Raw genomic sequence first — 22,339 nt, forward strand, 5'->3', positions numbered from 1 at the left:
ATCCTGAGACCCTTCCTATAGCATGAGATGTGATATCTCAATGCTTATACCAAACCTGATACCCTTCCTATAGCATGAGATGTGATATCCAACTGCTTCCCATTCCAATCCTGAGACCCTTCCTATAGCATGAGATGTGATATCTCTATGCTTCTAATACCAAACCTGAGATCCTTCCTCTAACATGAAATGTGATATCCAACTCCTTCCCTTTCCAAACCTAAGAGCCTATCTATAGCATGAGATGTGATATCCAACTCCTTCCCATTCCAATCCTGAGACCCTTCCTATAGCCTGAGATGTGATATCTGAATGCCTCTAATACCAAACCTGAGATCCTTCCTCTAACATGAAATGTGATATCCAACTCCTTCACTTTCCAAACCTGAGACCCGTCCTATAACATGAGATGGGATATCCAACTCCTTCCCATTCCAATCCTGAGACACTTCCGATAGCAGAGATGTGATATCTCAATGTTTATACCAAACCTGAGACCCTTCCTATAACATGAGATGTGATATCCAACTCCTTCCCGTTCCAAACCTGAGACCCTTCCTTTAGCATGAGATGTGATATCCAGCTCCTTCCCATTCCAATCCTGAGACACTTCCGATAGCATGAGATGTGATATCTCAATGCTTCTAATATCAAAACTGAGACCCTCCCTATAGCATGATATGTGATATCTAAGTCCTTCCCATTCCAATCCTGAGACCCTTCCTATAGCATGAGATGTGATATCTCAATGCTTCTACCAAACCTGACACCCTTCCTTTAGCATGAGATGTGATATCCAACTCCTTCCCATTCCAATCCTGAGACCCTTCCTATAGCATGAGAGGTGATATCTCAATACTTCTAATACCAAACCTGAGATCCTTCCGATAACATGAGATGTGATATCTCAATACTTCTAATACCAAACCTGAGATCCATCCTATAACATGAGATGTGATATCCAAATCCTTCCCTTCCAAACCTGAGACCCGCCCTTTAGCATGAAATGTGATATCCAACTCCTTCCCATTCCAATCCTGAGACCCTTCTGATAGCATAAGATATGATATCTCAATGCTTCTATACCAAACCTGAGATCCTTCCGATAGCATGAGATGTGATATCTCAATACTTCTAATACCAAACCTGAGATCCTTCCTATAACATGAGATGTGATATCCAAATCCTTATCTTCCAAACCTGAGACCCTCCCTTTAGCATGAGATGTGATATCCAACTCCTTCCCATTCCAATCCTGAGACTCTTCTGATAGCATAAGATATGATATCTCAATGCTTCTATACCAAACCTGAGATCCTTCTGATAGCATGAGATGTGATATCTCAATACTTCTAATACCAAACCTGAGATCCTACCTCTAACATGAAATGTGATATCCAACTCTTTCCCCTTGCAAACCTGAGAGCCTTCCTATAGCATGAGATGTGATATCCAAGTCCTTCCCATTCCAATCCTGAGACCCTTCCTATAACATGAGATGTGATACCCAACTCCTTCCCATTCCAACCTGAGACCCTTCCTATAGCATGAGATGGGATATCCAACTCCTTCCAAATCCAATCCCGATACCCTTCCGATAGCATGAGATCTGATATCCCAATGCTTCTACCAAACCTGAGACCCATACTATGGCATGAGATGTGATATCAAACTTTTTCCCATTCTAATCCTGAGACCCTTCCTATAGCTTGAGATGTGATATCCAACTCCTTCCCATTCCAATTCTGAGACCCTTCCTATACCATGAGACTTGATATCTCAATGCTTCTAATACCAAACCTGAGACCCGTCCTATAACATGAGATGTGATATCCAAATGCTTCCCCTTCCAAACCTTAGACCCTTCCTTTATCATGAGATGTGATAGCCAACTCCTTCCCATTCCAATCTTGAGACCCTTCCGATATCATGAAATGTGATATCTCAATGCTTCTAATATCAAACTTGAGACCCTCCCTATAACATGAGATGGGAATATCCAACTCCTTCCCATTCCAATCCTGAGACCCTTCCGATAGCAGAGATGTGATATCTCAATGCTTATACCAAACCTGAGATCCTTCCTATAACATGAGATGTGATATCCAACTCCTTCCCATTCCAATCCTGAGACACTTCCTATAGCATGAGATGTGATATCTCACTGCTTATACCAAACCTGAGACCCTTCCTATAGCATGAGATGTGATATCCAACTCCTTCCCATTCCAATCCTGAGACCCTTCCTATAGCATGAGATGTGATATCTCAATGCTTCTAATATCAAACTTGAGACCCTCCCTATAGCATGAGATGTGATACCCAAGTTCTTCCCATTCCAATCCTGAGACACTTCCTATAGCATGAGATGTGATATCCAACTGCTTCCCATTCCAATCCTGAGACCCTTCCTATAGCATGAGATGTGATATCTCTATGCTTCTAATACCAAACCTGAGATCCTTCCTCTAACATGAAATGTGATATCCAACTCCTTCCCTTTCCAAACCTAAGAGCCTATCTATAGCATGAGATGTGATATCCAAGTCCTTCACATTCCAAACCTTAGACCCTTCCTACAGCATGCAATATGATATCTCAATGATTCTAATAACAAACCTGAGACCCGTCCTATAACATGAGATGGGATATTCAACTCCTTCCCATTCCAATCCTGAGACTCTTCCGATAGCAGAGATATGATATCTCAATGCTTATACCAAACCTGAGACCCTTCCTATAACATGAGATGTGATATCCAAATCCTTCCCGTTCCAAACCTGAGACCCTTCCTTTAGCATGAGATGTGATATCCAGCTCCTTCCCATTCCAATCCTGAGACACTTCCGATAGCATGAGATGTGATATCTCAATGCTTCTAATATCAAAACTGAGACCCTCCCTATAGCATGATATGTGATATCTAAGTCCTTCCCATTCCAATCCTGAGACCCTCCCTATAGCATGAGATGTGATATCCAACTCCTTCCCATTCCAATCCTGAGACCCTTCCTATAGCATGAGATATGATATCTCAATACTTCTAATACCAAACGTGAGATCCTTCCGATAACATGAGATGTGATATCCAAATCCTTCCCCTTCCAAACCTGAGACCCTCCCTTTAGCATGAGATGTGATATCCAACTCCTTCCTATTCCAATCCTGAGACTCTTCTGATAGCATGAGATGTGATATCTCAATGCTTCTAATACCAAACCTGAGATCCTTCCGATAGCATGAGATGTGATATCTCAATGCTTCTAATACCAAACCTGAGATCCTTCCTATAACATGAGATGTGATATCCAAATCCTTCCCCTTCCAAACCTGAGACCCTCCCTTTAGCATGAGATGTGATATCCAAGTCCTTCCCATTCCAATCCTGAGACCCTTCCTATAGCTTGAGATGTGATATCCAACTCCTTCCCATTCCAATTCTGAGACCCTTCCTATACTATGAGACTTGATATCTCAATGCTTCTAATACCAAACCTGAGACCTGTAATATAACATGAGATGTGATATCCAAATCCTTCCCCTTCCAAACCTTAGACCCTTCCTTTATCATGAGATGTGATATCCAACTCCTTCCCATTCCAATCCTGAGACCCTTCCGATATCATGAGATTTGTTATCTCAATGCTTCTAATATCAAACTTGAGACCCTCCCTATAGCATGAGATGTGACATCCAAGTCCTTCCCATTCCAATCCTGAGACCTTTCCGATAGCAGAGATGTGATATCTCAATGCTTATACCAAACCTGAGAACCTTCCTATGGCCTGAGATGTGATATACAACTCCTTCCCATTCCAATCCTGAGACCCTTCCTTTAGCATCAGATGTGATATCTCAATGCTTATACCAAATCTGAGACCCTTCCTATAGCATGAGATGTGATATCCAATTCCTTCCCATTCCAATCCTGAGACCCTTCCTATAGCATGAGATATGATATCTCAATGCTTATACCAAACCTGAGAGCCTACCTATAGCATGAGATGTGATATCCAAGTCCATCCCATTCCAATCCTTAGACCCTTCCTACAGCATGCGATGTGATATCTCAATGATTCTAATACCAAACCAGAGACTCTTCCTATAACATGAGATGGGATATCCAACTCCTTCCCATTCCAATCATGAGACCCTTCCGATAGCAGAGATGTGATATCTCAATGCTTATACCAAACCTGAGACCCTTCCTATAACATGAGATGTTATATCCAACTCCTTCCCGTTCCAAACCTGAGACACTAACTATAGCATATGTGATATCCAACTCCTTCCCATTCCAAACATGAGACCCTTCCTATAGCAAGAAAGTAATATCCAACTCCTACCCATTCCAATCCTGAGACCCTTCCTATAGCAAGAGATGTGATATCCAAATCCTTCCCATTCCAATCCTGAGACCCTTCCTATAACATGAGATGTGATATCCAACTCCTTCCCATTCCAACCTGAGACACTTCCTATAGCATGAGAAGGGATATCCAACTCCTTCCCAATCCAATCCTGAGACCCTTCCGATAGCAGAGATGTGATATCTCAATGCTTATACCAAACCTGAGACCCTTCCTATGGCATGAGATGTGATATCCAACTCCTTGCCATTCAAATCCTGAGACCCTTCCTATAGCATAAGAAGGGATATCCAACTCCTTCCCAATCCAATCCTGAGACCCTTCCGATAGCAGAGACGTGATATCTCAATGCTTCTACCAAACCTGAGACCCTTCCTTTAGCATGAGATGTGATATCCAAATCCTTCACATTCCAATCCTGAGACCCTTCCTATAGCATGAGATGTGATATCTCAATGCTTCTAATACCAAACCTGAGATCCTTCCTATAACATGAGATGTGATATCCAATTCCTTCCTATTCCAAACCTGAGACCCTTCCTATTGGATGAGATGTGATATCCAACTCCTTCCCATTCCAACCCTGAGACCCTTCCTATAGCATGAGATGTGATGTCTCAATGCTTCTAATACCAAACCTGAGATCCTTCCTATAACATGAGATGTGATATCCAACTCCTTCCATTCCAATCCTGAGACCCGTCCTATAGCATGAGATGTGATATCTCAATGCTTATACCAAACCTGAGACCCTTCCTATAGCATGAGATGTGATATCCAACTGCTTCCCATTCCAATCCTGAGACCCTTCCTATAGCATGAGATGTGATATCTCAATGCTTCTAATACCAAACCTGAGATCCTTCCTATAACATGAGATGTGATATCCAATTCCTTCCTATTCCAAACCTGAGACCCTTCCTATTGGATGAGATGTGATATCCAACTCCTTCCCATTCCAACCCTGAGACCCTTCCTATAGCATGAGATGTGATGTCTCAATGCTTCTAATACCAAACCTGAGATCCTTCCTATAACATGAGATGTGATATCCAACTCCTTCCATTCCAATCCTGAGACCCTTCCTAAAGCATGAGATGTGATATCTCAATGCTTCTAATACCAAACCTGAGATCCTTCCTATAACATGAGATGTGATATCCAACTCCTTCCCGTTCCAAACCTGAGACACTAACTATAGCATATGTGATATCCAACTCCTTCCCATTCCAAACATGAGACCCTTCCTATAGCAAGAAAGTAATATCCAACTCCTACCCATTCCAATCCTGAGACACTTCCTATAGCAAGAGATGTGATATCCAAATCCTTCCCATTCCAATCCTGAGACCCTTCCTATAACATGAGATGTGATATCCAACTCCTTCCCATTCCAACCTGAGACACTTCCTATAGCATGAGAAGGGATATCCAACTCCTTCCCAATCCAATCCTGAGACCCTTCCGATAGCAGAGATGTGATATCTCAATGCTTATACCAAACCTGAGACCCTTCCTATGGCATGAGATGTGATATCCAACTCCTTGCCATTCAAATCCTGAGACCCTTCCTATAGCATAAGAAGGGATATCCAACTCCTTCCCAATCCAATCCTGAGACCCTTCCGATAGCAGAGACGTGATATCTCAATGCTTCTACCAAACCTGAGACCCTTCCTTTAGCATGAGATGTGATATCCAAATCCTTCACATTCCAATCCTGAGACCCTTCCTATAGCATGAGATGTGATATCTCAATGCTTCTAATACCAAACCTGAGATCCTTCCTATAACATGAGATGTGATATCCAATTCCTTCCTATTCCAAACCTGAGACCCTTCCTATTGGATGAGATGTGATATCCAACTCCTTCCCATTCCAACCCTGAGACCCTTCCTTTAGCATGAGATGTGATGTCTCAATGCTTCTAATACCAAACCTGAGATCCTTCCTATAACATGAGATGTGATATCCAACTCCTTCCATTCCAATCCTGAGACCCGTCCTATAGCATGAGATGTGATATCTCAATGCTTATACCAAACCTGAGACCCTTCCTATAGCATGAGATGTGATATCCAACTGCTTCCCATTCCAATCCTGAGGCCCTTCCTATAGCATGAGATGTGATATCTCAATGCTTCTAATACCAAACCTGAGATCCTTCCTATAACATGAGATGTGATATCCAATTCCTTCCTATTCCAAACCTGAGACCCTTCCTATTGGATGAGATGTGATATCCAACTCCTTCCCATTCCAACCCTGAGACCCTTCCTATAGCATGAGATGTGATGTCTCAATGCTTCTAATACCAAACCTGAGATCCTTCCTATAACATGAGATGTGATATCCAACTCCTTCCATTCCAATCCTGAGACCCTTCCTATAGCATGAGATGTGATATCTCAATGCTTCTAATACCAAACCTGAGATCCTTCCTATAACATGAGATGTGATATCCAACTCCTTCCCGTTCCAAACCTGAGACACTAACTATAGCATATGTGATATCCAACTCCTTCCCATTCCAAACATGAGACCCTTCCTATAGCAAGAAAGTAATATCCAACTCCTACCCATTCCAATCCTGAGACCCTTCCTATAGCAAGAGATGTGATATCCAAATCCTTCCCATTCCAATCCTGAGACCCTTCCTATAACATGAGATGTGATATCCAACTCCTTCCCATTCCAACCTGAGACACTTCCTATAGCATGAGAAGGGATATCCAACTCCTTCCCAATCCAATCCTGAGACCCTTCCGATAGCAGAGATGTGATATCTCAATGCTTATACCAAACCTGAGACCCTTCCTATGGCATGAGATGTGATATCCAACTCCTTGCCATTCAAATCCTGAGACCCTTCCTATAGCATGAGAAGGGATATCCAACTCCTTCCCGATCCAATCCTGAGACCCTTCCGATAGCAGAGACGTGATATCTCAATGCTTCTACCAAACATGAGACCCTTCCTTTAGCATGAGATGTGATATCCAAATCCTTCACATTCCAATCCTGAGACCCTTCCTATAGCATGAGATGTGATATCTCAATGCTTCTAATACCAAACCTGAGATCCTTCCTATAACATGAGATGTGATATCCAATTCCTTCCTATTCCAAACCTGAGACCCTTCCTATTGGATGAGATGTGATATCCAACTCCTTCCCATTCCAACCCTGAGACCCTTCCTATAGCATGAGATGTGATGTCTCAATGCTTCTAATACCAAACCTGAGATCCTTCCTATAACATGAGATGTGATATCCAACTCCTTCCATTCCAATCCTGAGACCCGTCCTATAGCATGAGATGTGATATCTCAATGCTTATACCAAACCTGAGACCCTTCCTATAGCATGAGATGTGATATCCAACTGCTTCCCATTCCAATCCTGAGACCCTTCCTATAGCATGAGATGTGATATCTCAATGCTTCTAATACCAAACCTGAGATCCTTCCTATAACATGAGATGTGATATCCAAATCCTTCCCCTTCCAAACCTGAGACCCTCCCTTTAGCATGAGATGTGATATCCAACTCCTTCCCATTCCATTCCTGAGACCCTTCTGATAGCATGAGATGTGATATCTCAATGCCTCTAATACCAAACCTGAGATCCTACCTCTAACATGAAATGTGATATCCAACTCTTTCCCCTTCCAAACCTGAGAGCCTTCCTATAGCATGAGATGTGATATCCAAGTCCTTCCCATTCCAATCCTGAGACCCTTCCTATAGCTTGAGATGTGATATCCAACTCCTTCCCATTCCAATTCTGAGACCCTTCCTATACTATGAGACTTGATATCTCAATGCTTCTAATACCAAACCTGAGACCCGTAATATAACATGAGATGTGATATCCAAATCCTTCCCCTTCCAAACCTTAGACCCTTCCTTTATCATGAGATGTGATATCCAACTCCTTCCCATTCCAATCCTGAGACCCTTCCGATATCATGAGATGTGATATCTCAAAGCTTCTAATATCAAACTTGAGACCCTCCCTATAGCATGAGATGTGATATCCAAGTCCTTCCCATTCCAATCCTGAGACCCTTCCTATAGCATGAGATGTGATATCTCAATGCTTATACCAAACCTGAGACCCTTCCTATAGCATGAGATGTGATATCCAACTGCTTCCCATTCCAATCCTGAGACCCTTCCTATAGCATGAGATGTGATATCTCTATGCTTCTAATACCAAACCTGAGATCCTTCCTCTAACATGAAATGTGATATCCAACTCCTTCCCTTTCCAAACCTAAGAGCCTATCTATAGCATGAGATGTGATATCCAAGTCCTTCACATTCCAACCCTTATACCCTTCCTACAGCATGCAATATGATATCTCAATGATTCTAATAACAAACCTGAGACCCGTCCTATAACATGAGATGGGATATCCAACTCCTTCCCATTCCAATCCTGAGACTCTTCCGATAGCAGAGATGTGATATCTCAATGCTTATACCAAACCTGAGACCCTTCCTATAACATGAGATGTGATATCCAAATCCTTCCCGTTCCAAACTTGAGACCCTTCCTTTAGCATGAGATGTGATATCCAGCTCCTTCCCATTCCAATCCTGAGACACTTCCGATAGCATGAGATGTGATATCTCAATGCTTCTAATATCAAAACTGAGACCCTCCCTATAGCATGATATGTGATATCTAAGTCCTTCCCATTCCAATCCTGAGACCCTCCCTATAGCATGAGATGTGATATCCAACTCCTTCCCATTCCAATCCTGAGACCCTTCCTATAGCATGAGATATGATATCTCAATACTTCTAATACCAAACGTGAGATCCTTCCGATAACATGAGATGTGATATCCAAATCCTTCCCCTTCCAAACCTGAGACCCTCCCTTTAGCATGAGATGTGATATCCAACTCCTTCCTATTCCAATCCTGAGACTCTTCTGATAGCATGAGATGTGATATCTCAATGCTTCTAATACCAAACCTGAGATCCTTCCGATAGCATGAGATGTGATATCTCAATGCTTCTAATACCAAACCTGAGATCCTTCCTATAACATGAGATGTGATATCCAAATCCTTCCCCTTCCAAACCTGAGACCCTCCCTTTAGCATGAGATGTGATATCCAACTCCTTCCCATTCCATTCCTGAGACCCTTCTGATAGCATGAGATGTGATATCGCAATGCCTCTAATACCAAACCTGAGATCCTACCTCTAACATGAAATGTGATATCCAACTCTTTCCCCTTCCAAACCTGAGAGCCTTCCTATAGCATGAGATGTGATATCCAAGTCCTTCCCATTCCAATCCTGAGACCCTTCCTATAGCTTGAGATGTGATATCCAACTCCTTCCCATTCCAATTCTGAGACCCTTCCTATACTATGAGACTTGATATCTCAATGCTTCTAATACCAAACCTGAGACCCGTAATATAACATGAGATGTGATATCCAAATCCTTCCCCTTCCAAACCTTAGACCCTTCCTTTATCATGAGATGTGATATCCAACTCCTTCCCATTCCAATCCTGAGACCCTTCCGATATCATGAGATGTGATATCTCAAAGCTTCTAATATCAAATTTGAGACCCTCCCTATAGCATGAGATGTGATATCCAACTCCTTCCCATTCCAATCCTGAGACCCTTCCTATAGCATGAGATGTGATATCTCAATGCTTCTAATACCAAACCTGAGACCCTTCCTATAACATGAGATGGGAATATCCAACTCCTTCCCATTCCAATCCTGAGACCCTTCCGATAGCAGAGATGTGATATCTCAATGCTTATACCAAACCTGAGATCCTTCCTATAACATGAGATGTGATATCCAACTCCTTCCCATTCCAATCCTGAGACACTTCCTATAGCATGAGATGTGATATCTCACTGCTTATACCAAACCTGAGACCCTTCCCATAGCATGAGATGTGATATCCAACTCTTTCCCATTCCAATCCTCAGACCCTTCCTATAGCATGAGATGTGATATCTCAATGCTACTAATATCAAACTTGAGACCCTACCTATAGCATGAGATGTGATATCCAAGTCCTTCCCATTCCAATCCTGAGACACTTCCTATAGCATGAGATGTGATATCTCAATGCTTCTAATACCAAACCTGAGACTCTTCCTATAACATGAGATGGGATATCCAACTCCTTCCCATTCCAATCCTGAGACCCTTTTGATAGCAGAGATGTGATATCTCAATGTTTATACCAAACCTGAGACCCTTCCTACGGCATGAGATGTCATATTCAACTCCTTCCCATTCCAATCCTGAGACCCTTCCTATAGCATGAGATGTGATATCCAACTCCTTCCCATTCCAATCCTGAGGCCCTTCCTATAGCATGAGATGTGATGTCTCAATGCTTCTAATACCAAACCTGAGATCCTTCCTATAACATGAGATGTGATATCCAACTCCTTCCATTCCAATCCTGGACCCTTCCTATAGCATGAGATGTGATATCTCAATGCTTATACCAAACCTGAGACCCTTCCTATAGCATGAGATGTGATATCCAACTCCTTCCCATTCCAATCCTGAGACCCTTCCTATAGCCTGAGATGTGATATCTCAATGCCTCTAATACCAAACCTGAGATCCTTCCTCTAACATGAAATGTGATATCCAACTCCTTCACTTTCCAAACCTGAGAGCCTATCTATAGCATGAGATGTGATATCCAAGTCCTTCCCAATCCAATCCTTAGACCCTTCCTACAGCATGCAATATGATATCTCAATGATTCTAATAAAAAACCTGAGACCCGTCCTATAACATGAGATGGGATATCCAACTCCTTCCCATTCCAATCCTGAGACACTTCCGATAGCAGAGATGTGATATCTCAATGTTTATACCAAACCTGAGACCCTTCCTATAACATGAGATGTGATATCCAACTCCTTCCCGTTCCAAACCTGAGACCCTTCCTTTAGCATGAGATGTGATATCCAGCTCCTTCCCATTCCAATCCTGAGACACTTCCGATAGCATGAGATGTGATATCTCAATGCTTCTAATATCAAAACTGAGACCCTCCCTATAGCATGATATGTGATATCTAAGTCCTTCCCATTCCAATCCTGAGACCCTTCCTATAGCATGAGATGTGATATCTCAATGCTTCTACCAAACCTGAGACCCTTCCTTTAGCATGAGATGTGATATCCAACTCCTTCCCATTCCAATCCTGAGACCCTTCCTATAGCATGAGAGGTGATATCTCAATACTTCTAATACCAAACCTGAGATCCTTCCGATAACATGAGATGTGATATCTCAATACTTCTAATACCAAACCTGAGATCCATCCTATAACATGAGATGTGATATCCAAATCCTTCCCCTTCCAAACCTGAGACCCGCCCTTTAGCATGAGATGTGATATCCAACTCCTTCCCATTCCAATCCTGAGACCCTTCTGATAGCATAAGATTTGATATCTCAATGCTTCTATACCAAACCTGAGATCCTTCCGATAGCATGAGATGTGATATCTCAATACTTCTAATACCAAACCTGAGATCCTTCCTATAACATGAGATGTGATATCCAAATCCTTATCTTCCAAACCTGAGACCCTCCCTTTAGCATGAGATGTGATATCCAACTCCTTCCCATTCCAATCCTGAGACTCTTCTGATAGCATAAGATATGATATCTCAATGCTTCTATACCAAACCTGAGATCCTTCTGATAGCATGAGATGTGATATCTCAATACTTCTAATACCAAACCTGAGATCCTACCTCTAACATGAAATGTGATATCCAACTCTTTCACCTTGCAAACCTGAGAGCCTTCCTATAGCATGAGATGTGATATCCAAGTCCTTCCCATTCCAATCCTGAGACCCTTCCTATAACATGAGATGTGATACCCAACTCCTTCCCATTCCAACCTGAGACCCTTCCTATAGCATGAGATGGGATATCTAACTCCTTCCAAATCCAATCCCGATACCCTTCCGATAGCATGAGATCTGATATCCCAATGCTTCTACCAAACCTGAGACCCATACTATGGCATGAGATGTGATATCAAACTCCTTCCCATTCTAATCCTGAGACCCTTCCTATAGCTTGAGATGTGATATCCAACTCCTTCCCATTCCAATTCTGAGACCCTTCCTATACCATGAGACTTGATATCTCAATGCTTCTAATACCAAACCTGAGACCCGTCCTATAACATGAGATGTGATATCCAAATGCTTCCCCTTCCAAACCTTAGACCCTTCCTTTATCATGAGATGTGATAGCCAACTCCTTCCCATTCCAATCTTGAGACCCTTCCGATATCATGAAATGTGATATCTCAATGCTTCTAATATCAAACTTGAGACCCTCCCTATAACATGAGATGGGAATATCCAACTCCTTCCCATTCCAATCCTGAGACCCTTCCGATAGCAGAGATGTGATATCTCAATGCTTATACCAAACCTGAGATCCTTCCTATAACATGAGATGTGATATCCAACTCCTTCCGATTCCAATCCTGAGACACTTCCTATAGCATGAGATGTGATATCTCACTGCTTATACCAAACCTGAGACCCTTCCTATAGCATGAGATGTGATATCCAACTCCTTCCCATTCCAATCCTGAGACCCTTCCTATAGCATGAGATGTGATATCTCAATGCTTCTAATATCAAACTTGAGACCCTCCCTATAGCATGAGATGTGATACCCAAGTCCTTCCCATTCCAATCCTGAGACCCTTCCTATAGCATGAGATGTGATATCTCAATGCTTCTAATACCAAACCTGAGACCCTTCCTATAACATGAGATGGGAATATCCAACTCCTTCCCATTCCAATCCTGAGACCCTTCCGATAGCAGAGATGTGATATCTCAATGCTTATACCAAACCTGAGATCCTTCCTATAACATGAGATGTGATATCCAACTCCTTCCCATTCCAATCCTGAGACACTTCCTATAGCATGAGATGTGATATCTCACTGCTTATACCAAACCTGAGACCCTTCCCATAGCATGAGATGTGATATCCAACTCCTTCCCATTCCAATCCTCAGACCCTTCCTATAGCATGAGATGTGATATCTCAATGCTACTAATATCAAACTTGAGACCCTACCTATAGCATGAGATGTGATATCCAAGTCCTTCCCATTCCAATCCTGAGACACTTCCTATAGCATGAGATGTGATATCTCAATGCTTCTAATACCAAACCTGAGACTCTTCCTATAACATGAGATGGGATATCCAACTCCTTCCCATTCCAATCCTGAGACCCTTTTGATAGCAGAGATGTGATATCTCAATGTTTATTCCAAACCTGAGACCCTTCCTACGGCATGAGATGTCATATTCAACTCCTTCCCATTCCAATTCTGAGACCCTTCCCATAGCATGAGATGTGATATCCAACTCCTTCCCATTCCAATCCTGAGGCCCTTCCTATAGCATGAGATGTGATGTCTCAATGCTTCTAATACCAAACCTGAGATCCTTCCTATAACATGAGATGTGATATCCAACTCCTTCCATTCCAATCCTGGACCCTTCCTATAGCATGAGATGTGATATCTCAATGCTTATACCAAACCTGAGACCCTTCCTATAGCATGAGATGTGATATCCAACTCCTTCCCATTCCAATCCTGAGACCCTTCCTATAGCCTGAGATGTGATATCTCAATGCCTCTAATACCAAACCTGAGATCCTTCCTCTAACATGAAATGTGATATCCAACTCCTTCACTTTCCAAACCTGAGAGCCTATCTATAGCATGAGATGTGATATCCAAGTCCTTCCCATTCCAATCCTTAGACCCTTCCTACAGCATGCAATATGATATCTCAATGATTCTAATAAAAAACCTGAGACCCGTCCTATAACATGAGATGGGATATCCAACTCCTTCCCATTCCAATCCTGAGACACTTCCGATAGCAGAGATGTGATATCTCAATGTTTATACCAAACCTGAGACCCTTCCTATAACATGAGATGTGATATCCAACTCCTTCCCGTTCCAAACCTGAGACCCTTCCTTTAGCATGAGATGTGATATCCAGCTCCTTCCCATTCCAATCCTGAGACACTTCCGATAGCATGAGATGTGATATCTCAATGCTTCTAATATCAAAACTGAGACCCTCCCTATAGCATGATATGTGATATCTAAGTCCTTCCCATTCCAATCCTGAGACCCTTCCTATAGCATGAGATGTGATATCTCAATGCTTCTACCAAACCTGAGACCCTTCCTTTAGCATGAGATGTGATATCCAACTCCTTCCCATTCCAATCCTGAGACCCTTCCTATAGCATGAGAGGTGATATCTCAATACTTCTAATACCAAACCTGAGATCCTTCCGATAACATGAGATGTGATATCTCAATACTTCTAATACCAAACCTGAGATCCATCCTATAACATGAGATGTGATATCCAAATCCTTCCCCTTCCAAACCTGAGACCCGCCCTTTAGCATGAGATGTGATATCCAACTCCTTCCCATTCCAATCCTGAGACCCTTCTGATAGCATAAGATATGATATCTCAATGCTTCTATACCAAACCTGAGATCCTTCCGATAGCATGAGATGTGATATCTCAATACTTCTAATACCAAACCTGAGATCCTTCCTATAACATGAGATGTGATATCCAAATCCTTATCTTCCAAACCTGAGACCCTCCCTTTAGCATGAGATGTGATATCCAACTCCTTCCCATTCCAATCCTGAGACTCTTCTGATAGCATAAGATATGATATCTCAATGCTTCTATACCAAACCGGAGATCCTTCTGATAGCATGAGATGTGATATCTCAATACTTCTAATACCAAACCTGAGATCCTACCTCTAACATGAAATGTGATATCCAACTCTTTCACCTTGCAAACCTGAGAGCCTTCCTATAGCATGAGATGTGATATCCAAGTCCTTCCCATTCCAATCCTGAGACCCTTCCTATAACATGAGATGTGATACCCAACTCCTTCCCATTCCAACCTGAGACCCTTCCTATAGCATGAGATGGGATATCTAACTCCTTCCAAATCCAATCCCGATACCCTTCCGATAGCATGAGATCTGATATCCCAATGCTTCTACCAAACCTGAGACCCATACTATGGCATGAGATGTGATATCAAACTCCTTCCCATTCTAATCCTGAGACCCTTCCTATAGCTTGAGATGTGATATCCAACTCCTTCCCATTCCAATTCTGAGACCCTTCCTATACCATGAGACTTGATATCTCAATGCTTCTAATACCAAACCTGAGACCCGTCCTATAACATGAGATGTGATATCCAAATGCTTCCCCTTCCAAACCTTAGACCCTTCCTTTATCATGAGATGTGATAGCCAACTCCTTCCCATTCCAATCTTGAGACCCTTCCGATATCATGAAATGTGATATCTCAATGCTTCTAATATCAAACTTGAGACCCTCCCTATAACATGAGATGGGAATATCCAACTCCTTCCCATTCCAATCCTGAGACCCTTCCGATAGCAGAGATGTGATATCTCAATGCTTATACCAAACCTGAGATCCTTCCTATAACATGAGATGTGATATGCAACTCCTTCCGATTCCAATCCTGAGACACTTCCTATAGCATGAGATGTGATATCTCACTGCTTATACCAAACCTGAGACCCTTCCTATAGCATGAGATGTGATATCCAACTCCTTCCCATTCCAATCCTGAGACCCTTCCTATAGCATGAGATGTGATATCTCAATGCTTCTAATATCAAACTTGAGACCCTCCCTATAGCATGAGATGTGATACCCAAGTCCTTCCCATTCCAATCCTGAGACACTTCCTATAGCATGTGATGTGATATCCAACTGCTTCCCATTCCAATCCTGAGACCCTTCCTATAGCATGAGATGTGATATCTCTATGCTTCTAATACCAAACCTGAGATCCTTCCTCTAACATGAAATGTGATATCCAACTCCTTCCCTTTCCAAACCTAAGAGCCTATCTATAGCATGAGATGTGATATCCAAGTCCTTCACATTCCAACCCTTAGACCCTTCCTACAGCATGCAATATGATATCTCAATGATTCTAATAACAAACCTGAGACCCGTCCTATAACATGAGATGGGATATTCAACTCCTTCCCATTCCAATCCTGAGACTCTTCCGATAGCAGAGATATGATATCTCAATGCTTATACCAATCCTGAGACCCTTCCTATAACATGAGATGTGATATCCAAATCCTTCCCGTTCCAAACCTGAGACCCTTCCTTTAGCATGAGATGTGATATCCAAGTCCTTCACATTCCAACCCTTAGACCCTTCCTACAGCATGCAATATGATATCTCAATGATTCTAATAACAAACCTGAGACCCGTCCTATAACATGAGATGGGATATTCAACTCCTTCCCATTCCAATCCTGAGACACTTCCGATAGCATGAGATGTGATATCTCAATGCTTCTAATATCAAAACTGAGACCCTCCCTATAGCATGATATGTGATATCTAAGTCCTTCCCATTCCAATCCTGAGACCCTCCCTATAGCATGAGATGTGATATCCAACTCCTTCCCATTCCAATCCTGAGACCCTTCCTATAGCATGAGATATGATATCTCAATACTTCTAATACCAAACGTGAGATCCTTCCGATAACATGAGATGTGATATCCAAATCCTTCCCCTTCCAAACCTGAGACCCTCCCTTTAGCATGAGATGTGATATCCAACTCCTTCCTATTCCAATCCTGAGACTCTTCTGATAGCATGAGATGTGATATCTCAATGCTTCTAATACCAAACCTGAGATCCTTCCGATAGCATGAGATGTGATATCTCAATGCTTCTAATACCAAACCTGAGATCCTTCCTATAACATGAGATGTGATATCCAAATCCTTCCAATTCCAAACCTGAGACCCTCCCTTTAGCATGAGATGTGATATCCAACTCCTTCCCATTCCATTCCTGAGACCCTTCTGATAGCATGAGATGTGATATCTCAATGCCTCTAATACCAAACCTGAGATCCTACCTCTAACATGAAATGTGATATCCAACTCTTTCCCCTTCCAAACCTGAGAGCCTTCCTATAGCATGAGATGTGATATCCAAGTCCTTCCCATTCCAATCCTGAGACCCTTCCTATAGCTTGAGATGTGATATCCAACTCCTTCCCATTCCAATTCTGAGACCCTTCCTATACTATGAGACTTGATATCTCAATGCTTCTAATACCAAACCTGAGACCCGTAATATAACATGAGATGTGATATCCAAATCCTTCCCCTTCCAAACCTTAGACCCTTCCTTTATCATGAGATGTGATATCCAACTCCTTCCCATTCCAATCCTGAGACCCTTCCGATATCATGAGATGTGATATCTCAAAGCTTCTAATATCAAACTTGAGACCCTCTCTATACCATGAGATTTGATATCCAAGTCCTTCCCATTCCAATCCTGAGACCCTTCCTATAGCATGAGATGTGATATCTCAATGCTTATACCAAACCTGAGACCCTTCCTATAGCATGAGATGTGATATCCAACTGCTTCCCATTCCAATCCTGAGACCCTTCCTATAGCATGAGATGTGATATCTCTATGCTTCTAATACCAAACCTGAGATCCTTCCTCTAACATGAAATGTGATATCCAACTCCTTCCCTTTCCAAACCTAAGAGCCTATCTATAGCATGAGATGTGATATCCAAGTCCTTCACATTCCAACCCTTAGGCCCTTCCTACAGCATGCAATATGATATCTCAATGATTCTAATAACAAACCTGAGACCCATCCTATAACATGAGATGGGATATCCAACTCCTTCCCATTCCAATCCTGAGACTCTTCCGATAGCAGAGATGTGATATCTCAATGCTTATACCAAACCTGAGACCCTTCCTATAACATGAGATGTGATATCCAAATCCTTCCCGTTCCAAACCTGAGACCCTTCCTTTAGCATGAGATGTGATATCCAGCTCCTTCCCATTCCAATCCTGAGACACTTCCGATAGCATGAGATGTGATATCTCAATGCTTCTAATATCAAAACTGAGACCCTCCCTATAGCATGATATGTGATATCTAAGTCCTTCCCATTCCAATCCTGAGACCCTCCCTATAGCATGAGATGTGATATCCAACTCCTTCCCATTCCAATCCTGAGACCCTTCCTATAGCATGAGATATGATATCTCAATACTTCTAATACCAAACGTGAGATCCTTCCGATAACATGAGATGTGATATCCAAATCCTTCCCCTTCCAAACCTGAGACCCTCCCTTTAGCATGAGATGTGATATCCAACTCCTTCCTATTCCAATCCTGAGACTCTTCTGATAGCATGAGATGTGATATCTCAATGCTTCTAATACCAAACCTGAGATCCTTCCGATAGCATGAGATGTGATATCTCAATGCTTCTAATACCAAACCTGAGATCCTTCCTATAACATGAGATGTGATATCCAAATCCTTCCCCTTCCAAACCTGAGACCCTCCCTTTAGCATGAGATGTGATATCCAACTCCTTCCCATTCCATTCCTGAGACCCTTCTGATAGCATGAGATGTGATATCTCAATGCCTCTAATACCAAACCTGAGATCCTACCTCTAACATGAAATGTGATATCCAACTCTTTCCCCTTCCAAACCTGAGAGCCTTCCTATAGCATGAGATGTGATATCCAAGTCCTTCCCATTCCAATCCTGAGACCCTTCCTATAGCTTGAGATGTGATATCCAACTCCTTCCCATTCCAATTCTGAGACTCTTCCTATACTATGAGACTTGATATCTCAATGCTTCTAATACCAAACCTGAGACCCGTAATATAACATGAGATGTGATATCCAAATCCTTCCCCTTCCAAACCTTAGACCCTTCCTTTATCATGAGATGTGATATCCAACTCCTTCCCATTCCAATCCTGAGACCCTTCCGATATCATGAGATGTGATATCTCAAAGCTTCTAATATCAAACTTGAGACCCTCCCTATAGCATGAGATGTGATATCCAAGTCCTTCCCATTCCAATCCTGAGACCCTTCCTATAGCATGAGATGTGATATCTCAATGCTTCTAATACCAAACCTGAGACCCTTCCTATAACATGAGATGGGAATATCCAACTCCTTCCCATTCCAATCCTGAGACCCTTCCGATAGCAGAGATGTGATATCTCAATGCTTATACCAAACCTGAGATCCTTCCTATAAAATGAGATGTGATATCCAACTCCTTCCCATTCCAATCCTGAGACACTTCCTATAGCATGAGATGTGATATCTCACTGCTTATACCAAACCTGAGACCCTTCCCATAGCATGAGATGTGATATCCAACTCCTTCCCATTCCAATCCTGAGACACTTCCTATAGCATGAGATGTGATATCTCAATGCTTCTAATACCAAACCTGAGACTCTCCCTATAACATGAGATGGGATATCCAACTCCTTCCCATTCCAATCCTGAGACCCTTTTGATAGCAGAGATGTGATATCTCAATGTTTATACCAAACCTGAGACCCTTCCTACGGCATGAGATGTCATATTCAACTCCTTCCCATTCCAATCCTGAGACCCTTCCTATAGCATGAGATGTGATATCCAACTCCTTCCCATTCCAATCCTGAGACCCTTCCTATAGCATGAGATGTGATGTCTCAATGCTTCTAATACCAAACCTGAGATCCTTCCTATAACATGAGATGTGATATCCAACTCCTTCCATTCCAATCCTGGACCCTTCCTATAGCATGAGATGTGATATCTCAATGCTTATACCAAACCTGAGACCCTTCCTATAGCATGAGATGTGATATCCAACTCCTTCCCATTCCAATCCTGAGACCCTTCCTATAGCCTGAGATGTGATATCTCAATGCCTCTAATACCAAACCTGAGATCCTTCCTCTAACATGAAATGTGATATCCAACTCCTTCACTTTCCAAACCTGAGAGCCTATCTATAGCATGAGATGTGATATCCAAGTCCTTCCCATTCCAATCCTTAGACCCTTCCTACAGCATGCAATATGATATCTCAATGATTCTAATAAAAAACCTGAGACCCGTCCTATAACATGAGATGGGATATCCAACTCCTTCCCATTCCAATCCTGAGACACTTCCGATAGCAGAGATGTGATATCTCAATGTTTATACCAAACCTGAGACCCTTCCTATAACATGAGATGTGATATCCAACTCCTTCCCGTTCCAAACCTGAGACCCTTCCTTTAGCATGAGATGTGATATCCAGCTCCTTCCCATTCCAATCCTGAGACACTTCCGATAGCATGAGATGTGATATCTCAATGCTTCTAATATCAAAACTGAGACCCTCCCTATAGCATGATATGTGATATCTAAGTCCTTCCCATTCCAATCCTGAGACCCTTCCTATAGCATGAGATGTGATATCTCAATGCTTCTACCAAACCTGAGACCCTTCCTTTAGCATGAGATGTGATATCCAACTCCTTCCCATTCCAATCCTGAGACCCTTCCTATAGCATGAGAGGTGATATCTCAATACTTCTAATACCAAACCTGAGATCCTTCCGATAACATGAGATGTGATATCTCAATACTTCTAATACCAAACCTGAGATCCATCCTATAACATGAGATGTGATATCCAAATCCTTCCCCTTCCAAACCTGAGACCCTCCCTTTAGCATGAGATGTGATATCCAACTCCTTCCCATTCCAATCCTGAGACCCTTCTGATAGCATAAGATATGATATCTCAATGCTTCTATACCAAACCTGAGATCCTTCCGATAGCATGAGATGTGATATCTCAATACTTCTAATACCAAACCTGAGATCCTTCCTATAACATGAGATGTGATATCCAAATCCTTATCTTCCAAACCTGAGACCCTCCCTTTAGCATGAGATGTGATATCCAATTCCTTCCCATTCCAATCCTGAGACTCTTCTGATAGCATAAGATATGATATCTCAATGCTTCTATACCAAACCTGAGATCCTTCTGATAGCATGAGATGTGATATCTCAATACTTCTAATACCAAACCTGAGATCCTACCTCTAACATGAAATGTGATATCCAACTCTTTCCCCTTGCAAACCTGAGAGCCTTCCTATAGCATGAGATGTGATATCCAAGTCCTTCCCATTCCAATCCTGAGACCCTTCCTATAACATGAGATGTGATATCCAACTCCTTCCCATTCCAACCTGAGACCCTTCCTATAGCATGAGATGGGATATCCAACTCCTTCCAAATCCAATCCCGATACCCTTCCGATAGCATGAGATCTGATATCCCAATGCTTCTACCAAACCTGAGACCCATACTATGGCATGAGATGTGATATCAAACTCCTTCCCATTCTAATCCTGAGACCCTTCCTATAGCTTGAGATGTGATATCCAACTCCTTCCCATTCCAATTCTGAGACCCTTCCTATACCATGAGACTTGATATCTCAATGCTTCTAATACCAAACCTGAGACCCGTCCTATAACATGAGATGTGATATCCAAATCCTTCCCCTTCCAAACCTTAGACCCTTCCTTTATCATGAGATGTGATAGCCAACTCCTTCCCATTCCAATCTTGAGACCCTTCCGATATCATGAAATGTGATATCTCAATGCTTCTAATATCAAACTTGAGACCCTCCCTATAACATGAGATGGGAATATCCAACTCCTTCCCATTCCAATCCTGAGACCCTTCCGATAGCAGAGATGTGATATCTCAATGCTTATACCAAACCTGAGATCCTTCCTATGACATGAGATGTGATATCCAACTCCTTCCCATTCCAATCCTGAGACACTTCCTATAGCATGAGATGTGATATCTCACTGCTTATACCAAACCTGAGACCCTTCCTATAGCATGAGATGTGATATCCAACTCCTTCCCATTCCAATCCTGA

Source organism: Ambystoma mexicanum, chromosome 5q (assembly GCF_040938575.1).
Source record: "Ambystoma mexicanum isolate Mex_15411 chromosome 5q, UKY_AmexF1_1, whole genome shotgun sequence".
In the NCBI taxonomy this organism is placed as follows: Eukaryota; Metazoa; Chordata; class Amphibia; order Caudata; family Ambystomatidae; genus Ambystoma; species Ambystoma mexicanum.